Below are 10,267 nucleotides of genomic sequence, written 5' to 3' on the forward strand. Positions count from 1 at the left end.
GGCACAGGCAATTGTCCAGTGGAGTGGGGAGGGCAAGGGGGTCACAGCAGTAACTCTTGCAGTATTTGTTCCACAAACAGAAGAGGTTTACACAGCTTCCCTGGGCAATCATTGGGTAGGAAATAAATCTTGGTAGAAACTCATCTTCTCCTCCAGCCTGCTGCTGAATCTCCTTGAGGCATGCCCCTAGCAATGCCCCCAAAATGCCTTGCCACAAGATGTCAGTTACACAGCTCATGATTGCACTCAATAGAACCAGGGGAGAAATGTACTGAATTTAATAGCATTGCTCCAGGTAATCTCTGGCCAGTTATAATCAATCGGCCATGCCTACTGCAGCATGACTATACCCATCCTTACAGTGCTGTGGGTGCAGGTCTAGTAGAAGAGCTCTGCCTAGGGCAGAGACAAGAGGTGGATGTAACATGTACAGGTATAATAAGCCCCTGAAGAGATAGCACCGAAATAATGTGCATAGAAGTAATTAGAGAGGCACGGGGGAGGTGATTCAGATCTGGCTTAGCTTTAGGCTAGGATTCAGGCTGGACGCAGAATGTGAGTTTGGACTAGATAGCACCAAAACCCCCAAGAGCTGTTCTCATCAATCTTTTAAAGATTATTATGCCCATTGTGCTAGGTACTATATAGACACACAGCAGGAGGGAGTCCCTGCCCTGGAGATCTTACAGCCTAAATAGACAAGACAGACCAAGGGTGGGAGAGGAAGGACTTTATAGATGGGGAACAGAGAGTGGTGACTTTCTCTAGGTGACAGTCGGCCTGTAGCAGAGCTGAGAAATGAACCAATATCTGCTGTGCCCCAAGCCAGTGCCTTAATGACAAAACATTTCCTCTGCAACCCCACATGGCAGCATCATCATCCCCCCTCTGCTCCCAGAACTCTTCCTCACCTAGGGCCACAATCTCCCAAGTACGGCCCTTCTGGCAAGATTGCAGCTGCATCCAAACCGGAAATGTACGACAGACCCGCTCCATGTCTGGCTCAAAACTGAAGCCATGGGAGCAAATTCCGATGTAGGGATTCAAACTGGGCTCAGCATTGCCCTGTTGGCTCCAGCTACACAGGAAAGGAGAAACAAACGCAGCATACAAAGCAAAGGCAGCATTCGCAGCCGGTAGGATCACAAAAACTTGATTTGGCTTTTGTTTTTTGATCCAGGGAACAGGAACTGTCCTCAGAGACAAGGGGAAACGCTGCATTCATAAAGCAGTGGGGATCTGTAACATGTCTGAACTGAGTGCCTGATCCATCTCCCAGACATTTATAAATGTGTTTCCTCTCCCCCAGGAAGGGGCAGTATTTTATTGCCAAGGGCTCATGGCTAGCTGGGAGAAGGGTTACAAGGTCCCAGCCTGCTTTAAAATGATGTGCATGCTGTCTGCTGCATTTCCCCATTGGTAGAGGAGCTCAGGGAAACCGAGGGAGACTAAGACTTCATTCTCCCCTGTCTGGGTTATTCCTGTGTAGGGATTTTTAGCTCACAGGGTTACCTTCTAGTTCTTTGAATGAAAGGCGGGGAGGAGGCCAGGCAGAAGTGGTAGCAGGGTAAGGCCACACTCTTCCCCAGACCATCGGAGCCCTGAGAGCTAGGTAGATTTGGGGAAGGGGTGTTCCTAGCAGAAGCAAAGGACATGTGCATAGAGGTACAGGAGAGCAATGCCTCCTGCAGAAGCCATGCTGCCAGGGGCGGCCCTGAATGGAGGCTGCCCCTGGAGGCCCCTTGCTGGGGTTTCCATGGTGTGAAGAGGGACGGCTCTGGCTCTTACTAACATTGTTTTGTGCTGTGGGTTTGACAGGGGATGAGAATCTGGCAGAGACTGGCTGGTCCCTCCAAGCCTCCTTTTGCCTCCTCCTCTCCCCCGTCCTGAGCTGGAGACCTACGGAGCTCACACGGAGGAAGTTCTGAAGGTCAATGGATGCCATGCGCTCCCTTTTCCCTTCTTTAGCCCCACTGCCCACAGCCAGGAACCCCAGCCGGAGGCTCCTGGTGGTTCACAGAAGCAGAGGGTACCAGAGACCTCCTCTGCTGAACTAGAAGTTTACACACAACCTCAGGAAGAATGAGCCAAGGGAGGAGGACAATGGGGAGAGCACAGTTACCAAGGTCAAAGACCCGTGGTAGATCTGCATGAGGAGACAGAAGCAATTGAAGGATGTGGAGGGAAAGCAGAAGGGGTAGAGTTAAGATCGACTAAGCAAAGGGTGCATACATCAGGCTGCATGGACAGTTCCACTTTCTAAGATTTCTTACGTTCTCATAAGACAGCTCTCAGCCAGCACTCAGCTGCGTAGATTCTGGGCTAGGCTGTTCATTGCAGCAAAGCGGCAGCAGAATGGACAAATCTCCTCCAGGGATTTAGGCCAGAATATTCCAGACAGATCATCCTCAAGCACCTAAATTAAATGGCCCAGGTTCCAGAGATGCAGAGTGCCTCACTGACAGCTCCCGATCAAATCAGCGGGTGCTCAGCACTTCAGGGGAAAAATACCAGACTACTTACTTAGGTGCCCGGCTTTTGGTGCTCAAGACTACACATTTTGGCCTTCGCCAACCCCAGCTCATGTCTCAAGATTTGTGGTATCAGGCTGCTTGGAAGCCCCCTTTAAATGACTGCTCGATCAGGGCCACAAACTGACCTATTTTCTTCTAAACCAACTGCTGTAGCACTAAACAGGAGCCTGCAGGATGCTATCTATACACCTCAGTCCTGAACGGTATGACCCCAGCTTTGGAGAAGCACAGAGATTAGGCGAATGAAATGTCCGTGAATGTGACAGCCCGACTCCCTCTGCCTTCTGCACAGTAACAATGCCACCTTGAGGCCAGACGGTTAGTGTGTAAGAAGAAAACATTGCACTGGGAAAACTTTTAATGAATTCCATGACTTGCTACAGCTGTAGGCAATGGCTGTCATGTATAAAGGGAGCAGTGAGGACCACCCAGATGTTCTAGGATAACCCATGGTTTAAAATAGCACTTAAGACATTGTCAGACTCATAAAAGGTTTCATCTAACACCTCTGAGAATCCCAAAGGGGGGTCACAATCTGTGAAACTCGACTCTCTTCATGAGGAAACGGAGCCCAAGCACAGTATAACGCGTATTTGGTTTCCAGGACCATGCTACGCAGGGGCTTACTGAATTTGACCAGCTTGAAGGTTAGCTGCTTTCCTGCTCCTCTGTGTTTGAAAGGCAGTGTCGTCACCCTCTGCATTATGCAGTGCAAAGGAGCCTTAAAGACATTAGCCAGTGGCTGTCCCTTGTGTTTGGTGATTTGAGAGGGGAAGATGCTGACAGGAGAAATCCTATGTCTTGGGGTGGCACTAATGCTCACCATTGCTTTCTGAGATCTATTTAAAACTAGAGATAGGCCCAAATCAACCATTCTGGTCAGGATTTCAAACACCCCGAAGGTGGGGCTACCCAGATCCAGGGTTTCAATGTGGCTCATTGTAAAGACAGGTCCATTTGCAGAATGGGGATTCAGATATTCAACCTCTGGTCCCAATAGCAGCTCTAACTGTTTTGCTGCCCAGGGTGAAAAATGTTTTCAGAGCCCTGGCAGAGAGGGGGAAAAAAGGAAAGAAAGAGAAGCCGGCCAATCGGAGCAGAGAAAAAATGCAAAGATGGCCAGCTGGGGCGGCGGGGGAGGGGGAGGATGAAAAAAACCCAAAACCCAGTGGTACAGTAACCCCCAGGAAGTCAGTGCCCAGGTGACACCCCTGCCCCTAGAATCAGCCCTGTTCACCCCAGAGTCAATCCAATCTAGGGTGACCAAATAGCAAATGTAAAACATCGGGACAGGGGGTGGGGAGTAATAGGTGCCCATATAAGAAAAAGGCCCAAATATTGGGACTGTCCCTATAAAATCGGGACATCTGGTCACCCTAATCCAATCCCAGGTTTGGTTTAGACTATCTCTAAATTAAACTGGGGAGAAGTTCTCCAGTACATATTTTGGCCCAAATTTCTCCCTGATCTAATGCTATTCACTTCTATGGAGTTCCACCAGGGACATCGTTGGCCCTTCAGCTCTTTGAAGGATGGTTCTGCTGCCCCCTATGTGCTATGGCAGGCTGATGAGCAGCCCAAAGGGCTGGGCTCTCCAGACCCTGAGCTAAAGCCTGTTCTGGCCCCAGGAATTCTACTGCCATGCTAATCAAATCCGGGTGAGTTTGTGCCTCTGTTCTGTTGCGTGAAAGCAAGTGCATGTGGCGTTTCTCTACTGCCTCGAGCCAGGCGGCCGTTGGCGCTGTCCCGCCCGTGTCACAGTGGAGTGCAGCCCATCGTTTCAAGAACTGCAGGGAGCAGACAGAACTCAACCAGAACAGCCTTCTTCAAAGCTGCACAGGAGGCAGCTGGCTGCAGCAGGCTGCCAGCCCACCCTGGGGCAGAGCGCTGAGCCCACTTGCTGCTCCTCGGTACGGTGAGCCGAAGCAGCACGGAAATGGTACGCTAGGCCCTTTGGGAAGCATTACCTACCCCACTGCTAAGTGCTCTTGCTACCCAGTAATGGAACGTCATTAGCCCCAGCTCATGCGGGAGCCAGCATTTCTCTCTCTCTTCTAGGTGAGGATTGATGGCAAGGCACGGGAAGGGGGACTTGGGGAAAGAATACCCAGAAGCACTAATGGGCCTCCAAGGCCAGATTAAGGCATAGGCGCTGCAGGCCTCATGCCTGCAGCCTGGCTTCTAGTCACATGGGGATGCCAGAATGTCAGCCACCATTTAAAAAAATTACATTTCTAGCCCGCGTGATTGCATGTGACCCAGGCGTATCTACCCCAGTGATGCCTAACTGAGTCTGTAGGCAGCCTGAGGCAATAGGTCGGAGAGAGGAGGACTGCCCCATGTATCTCAATGGGCAGCCAACTCTGAAATCTGCTGCTTTAGGGACTGCTGTGAACACCTCCCCAGCAGAATGGGGGCTCCTCCCAGCTGACAAGCTATCATTGCTCTGCTAAGGAGGTGTCAGCCAGGGCTCCCACCAGAGTTCGCTGTCCAGGTGGGTGGGGCTACATACTCCGTTTGCCAGGAGAGACCCCTGCCCACCTGAGCACATGGAGCAATTGCCCAGGGAGAAGCAAGGCCCCAGTCCTTCCAAACAGTTATGGTGCCCCCCTCCACCCACGAAGACACTCAGCAGATGTGAGGTGGGGGGGGGTCACAGCATGGGCTTAAGGCTGTAGGGGCCCCGTGTGAGGGGGGAAGGGTGCGTTGGGTGTGGGGAGCAGCTGTCATTGTGTAAGGAGTGGGTGGGCTTTGCCTGTAGAGACCATCTTGGAAGGTGGGACTGGGTGGAACAGTTGACTCACCACAGGTGCGCCCCCTCATGGCTGGGTGTGGCATAGAAGGTTCTCCTCCTCTAGCGCTGCATGCTGACAGCGGTTCCGGTCCCTGCTGTGCTCTGCCTCTCCTTGTGACTCAGCCCTTCAGTCGGGTTACCTTTGTCTACCCTGGAAGAGGTGGGATTAAAGAGTCCAATAAACTAAGCTCAACTAGACCTAACTCTTCCCCCCCATGGGCTCTAGGGCTACCACTCGTCCATTTTTTACCCAGACACCCCGGGTTTTGGCTTCTGTATCCGGGTGCCATTGAGGCTTGCCTGGTGCCCAGTTTTCATGGACGTTGCAACCCTCAATGGCACCCGAACCAAAAGTCTGGTTACCACGGGGCAGGGGGAAGCCCCAAGGTCATTATCCCACACCAGCCCCTGCTCAGCCAGGGCCGCCTCCTTCCTACAGGCAGGCTCCTTGAGACAATGCAGCGAGCAATGGGGGGGAAGAGGAGTGCACGGGCCTCGGGGGAAGAGGTGGAGCATGGGTAGGCTGGGGCTGGGCCTCAGGTGTCTGTTTACCAGAAATTATAAAGGTGGCACCCTAATAGGCTCACTTCTCCGCAGACCCATATCCCCTTCCCAAGCTTGGTAGGGTCATCCTCCAGCTCTTGTGCAGAGCAACCCCTCCCAGAGCTTTCTCCCTGAGGTCTGGCTCCAAACTCAATAGTCCTTCTCCCGCTTGTAAGGTGTTTCTGCACCACCTTTCCCAGTGGTAGGGAATCCCAGGCCCTCCCTCTCCTCCAGGTTCCAGTCCAGAGCCCCTGTAACCAGAAGATATGGTCTGCTCCCTCAGACTCCTTGCTGTCTTCTGGACCTCTCCCTACCTTGGCCTTCCTTCAAGGCCCTTTCCCTCAAGCCCTTCCTGGGCTTACTGCCTGTCCTCCATTTTCCAGAACCCCAGAGGGACTGCAAAATTGCTCCAAGGCCTTCATCTCATCCAGGCTTCCTCCCGCTATGCTCAGGACCCACCTCCTCTCCCAGCTGGGCTTCCTCTTCAGTCCACCCTCCAGGTGCAACTAGGTGCTTTCATTGAGCACTCTCCTTTCAGTAGCATTGTGGGGTACATACCCTATCACAGACTGCAAGGGTAGATCATGGCCCTGCAGACAGACAATAGCCCCCATTGTTGCGTTATGCAGTCTTTGAATAAAGGAATGACTGAATTGTTAAATCCAAGTTCCTGATGCTTTAATGCAAAGACCACCACCTAAGGGCTGCTGGTTGTCTTAATGTGGCCCAGGGGCCACCTTTCCATCTCCTCATCTGAGCCAAGCGCTCCTTAGCCAGTGCTAAGGATCAGGGCCAGCGGTGCACAGAAGTGAGCAGATCCAATTGGCAGTTGTGCACTCCCTTGGCCCAGGTGTGAATGACCACAGGTGCTGCAGGGCAGGAGAGAATGCGGCCCGGAGTCCATTCCTTTTCCATGCTTTGAAAGCCTAATGTTTTAAAATTCGCTGCTTGAATGAGTATGCTGGTAGACGGTGCGCTAGTCCCTTAATAACCTTAATAAAGGCTAAATTATACAATAATTGTTATTCATTAAAACATGATTCATTCCCCCCACCTGATTGTCTAGGATGCTTCCATCTTCCAGTACAGTATGCAACTCCTGATGCACATGTTATCTGGGTTAGAAGAAAGCCTGCCTCTCCCCTCACCCCCGCCCCCCACAATATTGCAGAGGGAGCCTGGGATGACCCAAAGTGGGTGGGATCAGCATAAGAACAATTCTCAGCCACTTTCATTTGATCATCAGAGGAAGGTGAATCTGGGAGGAGATTCTGAAGCATGTTAGTGCTGAGCTCACCTGGCAGAACTATTCCTCAGCTCTGTGGACAATCGTCTGGCTCTATGTGAGCTTACGCATCAGGCAGCTAAACCATAATTCAGTGCCAGGACATCATGAAGACACTCTGGTTCCCAAGATATTCCAGGAATCTTTTACAAACCTGCTGATTCGGTCAGCCTGGGGTCACAGACAGCTCTGCTTTTCCACAGTCTAGGGGCTGCCAGCCAATGGCTCAGCAATAACCATTCCAAGTGTCAACACAGTTCCCACTTTCTACAGAATAAAGCTTCTGGCCTTTGCCCTTTCAGAATTCTGTGGGGAGCAAAATCCCCTGTAAGGGCCCCATGCCAGATAACATGAGCTGCTGTATTTCCAAAAGTGTTTTTAGCTGTGTTGTTTTTCTCATTATTAATTATTATTATTATGGTGAGGCTACAACTCAGATCAGGATCCTAATGCGCTAGGTGCTGTACATACACATGGAGTAAGACACAGCCACTGCCTCAGCGAGCTCACAGTCAAAACAGATAATGTTTTTAATGGTTTCAAGAAAGCTTTACTATTCACTTTACAATCATGCTGTCTAGCTTCCCTTCCCTTATTTGTTCATACCTAGCCTAGGTTTTAGAACTTAACAGCTTCCCTTTAAGGCCTCTCTACTGTCGGCACCTTCCTGTGGACACTTCTGAGCTCTGATCTCCCCGTGGTCTTTTTTTTCACGGAGATCCGTTGAGAGAAACTCAAGTCACGGCTCATGTCATTAGCAAATGTCCTCCCTGCCACCTCCCGCAGAGTCCGCCTTTGACACCTTTTTTGCTGCAGGCTATCGGGTGTCTGCGGAGCCCTTTTAAATCAAAGGAGGTGGAAGCCCGTGTGTCTGAAATGACGGTGGCGTGAGAGGTTTGAGGAGTGCACTGATTTATGGACTGCAGGCTGCAGCGGTGCTGAACTGACACCCAGCCCATCACAAACAAACATAAAGGCCATTTGACAGGCTTAACGGCACAAGGGCACGGAGGTTATAGTAGCCCAACAGCGGCACAGGCTCGGATTGAGCAGAGCTGAAATAATAAGCCTCAAGTGAAGGAAACAGCTCCTTCTCTCAGACATGTTCCATTTCCAGTTAAAATACCACCACCCCAATCTGCATTCAGGGGCAACTCAGGCCTAGTGGTCAGAGCGGTGGCAGTCAGGGCTAGTGGTCAGAGCCAGAATCAGGAATCCAAATCCAGGCTGGAATAAGGCAGAGCAAGAGCTAGACTGGAGCTGTACTAGGAACAGGACTGGAGCAGGAGCAAAAGCATATGAAGGCCTGTGGCATGTGTTACCACTGTCAGGCAGAGGAACATTTCAAGCCACAAAGTGACACTGAGTCACTGTTTCTCCTGTGAGGCTTATATACCTGCCCTGAGAATCACCAGACCAGCTCCTGGCTTGGGGATTGGCTGGAGCCTAATGACTCATCACCACATGTGACTTAAGCAGACTCTAGTTCAGGGGTGACCCATCACCTTACAATTAAGCGCTCAGATGCAGGCAATGACACTGTGAAGGTTGCCTGTACAACCTTAACTCTGCCCTATTGTGAGCATGCACTGCGATACAACCTGTATGATCACATACTGAGTCTCAAACAATACAATATATATAACGTCAGACACTATTTTTCTACAACCCTGGATACATATTGGGAATATCTTCTAATATTATATTTTGTCCCTGTATACTTACACTATTTCCATTGTCATAATGGTCCAGTGTATCTTTGACTTAGTGTTTCTCTAGGGTGAGTCCTCATCTATCCAGTCTGAGGTATGTACTAATTTACTCAGCACCCAGTATGTGTGTGTAAACCATACTAACATGGTGTGGTTCTTTGTCCCCCTCTGGAGGCTAGATCAAGTACAGAGAATGATGAGGCTGCTTTACTGTGATCTACTCCTTTAGCCCAAGCAGTAGAAGCTCAAAAGATCCAAAGTTCCCAGGTTCAGTCCCTATGAGTGATCCAATCAGGGGCATTGTTACATATATGCCATCACCGCAGCCAGCAGCACTGCTGTCCTGAGATGTAATCCAAGTAACTATGCAGCTAAACCTTACTTGAACTTTTGCATATTGTGTAGCTAAGTTAGGCATGCAGCTGAAACTGGGCACTTTGGATGAAACCCTCCTCCGTGCAGGGGATCAGCACAAGTCCAATTCCCTCAAGTTCTCAGGAGTTAAGTGGTGCGTAGCCCTTGGGTAGCCCTTCCTAACTGGGGTGAATGTCACTCTTTTCCGAGCTTACCACTGCCATTCACAAGGTACTGGGCATGCACAGAGTGCAGCTTTCCCAGGCTCATAACTCAGTCAAATCCACATCAGTTTCAACCACAGAACTCAGAAATCTGTCTCTGTGAGGATTAACTCTACCAGTTTTCCACCCCTATCATTTGGGCACTGAAGGCATCTGGGGAAAAAGTCACAAGAATTGGCTGATCAGAAGAAAAGGATATGTTCATGCAGTTTCCTTGTTCTTGCAAACGGATGAACCATTTTAGCTCCAACTTAGAAATAAAAATCACCCTTGAATAGAGACAAAGACTGGAAAATCTCATCTCAGAAGGGGAACAATCAGGAAAGTTATCAGCATATTTAAACAGGGGCTTAGAATGGAAACCATTCTGTAGCCTTCATTACAGCTGTTCCTGGCATTCCTGAGATTGCTGCACCCGTGCATAGAATTAGGTCAACAGCCCGCTATGTATACTCAGGAGACACCACAGGAGTGAGGCTTGTCGGAATATCCCAGTTCCAGCCATTGAATCCTCCAGGGGACAGTGGAGGGGGAGGTTAATGGAGGCTCATGCCTCATCTCTTCTTCTGCCAGTGGCTCCATGATGGAAGGCCAATGCCAATCCCAGCTCTCATGGAGCACATCATTTCATTTGCTGCAGAAATGGTGCTGGAGGTGCGGAGCTCAGTGCATCCAAGGGCTCAAGTTCCTATTTGTAACATACTCCGCAGAGTCTTAGATACAACTCCTCTTCCTTTCACAGCACATGTATTGATGGGCTCATGCCCAGAGGGGAGGTACAAATGGAGTTCTACATGCAGTCTGGCTGCCATGCATGATTT

Source organism: Terrapene carolina, unplaced genomic scaffold (assembly GCF_002925995.2).
Source record: "Terrapene carolina triunguis isolate 2854851 unplaced genomic scaffold, T_m_triunguis-2.0 Scaffold210, whole genome shotgun sequence".
Classification (NCBI taxonomy): Eukaryota; Metazoa; Chordata; order Testudines; family Emydidae; genus Terrapene; species Terrapene triunguis.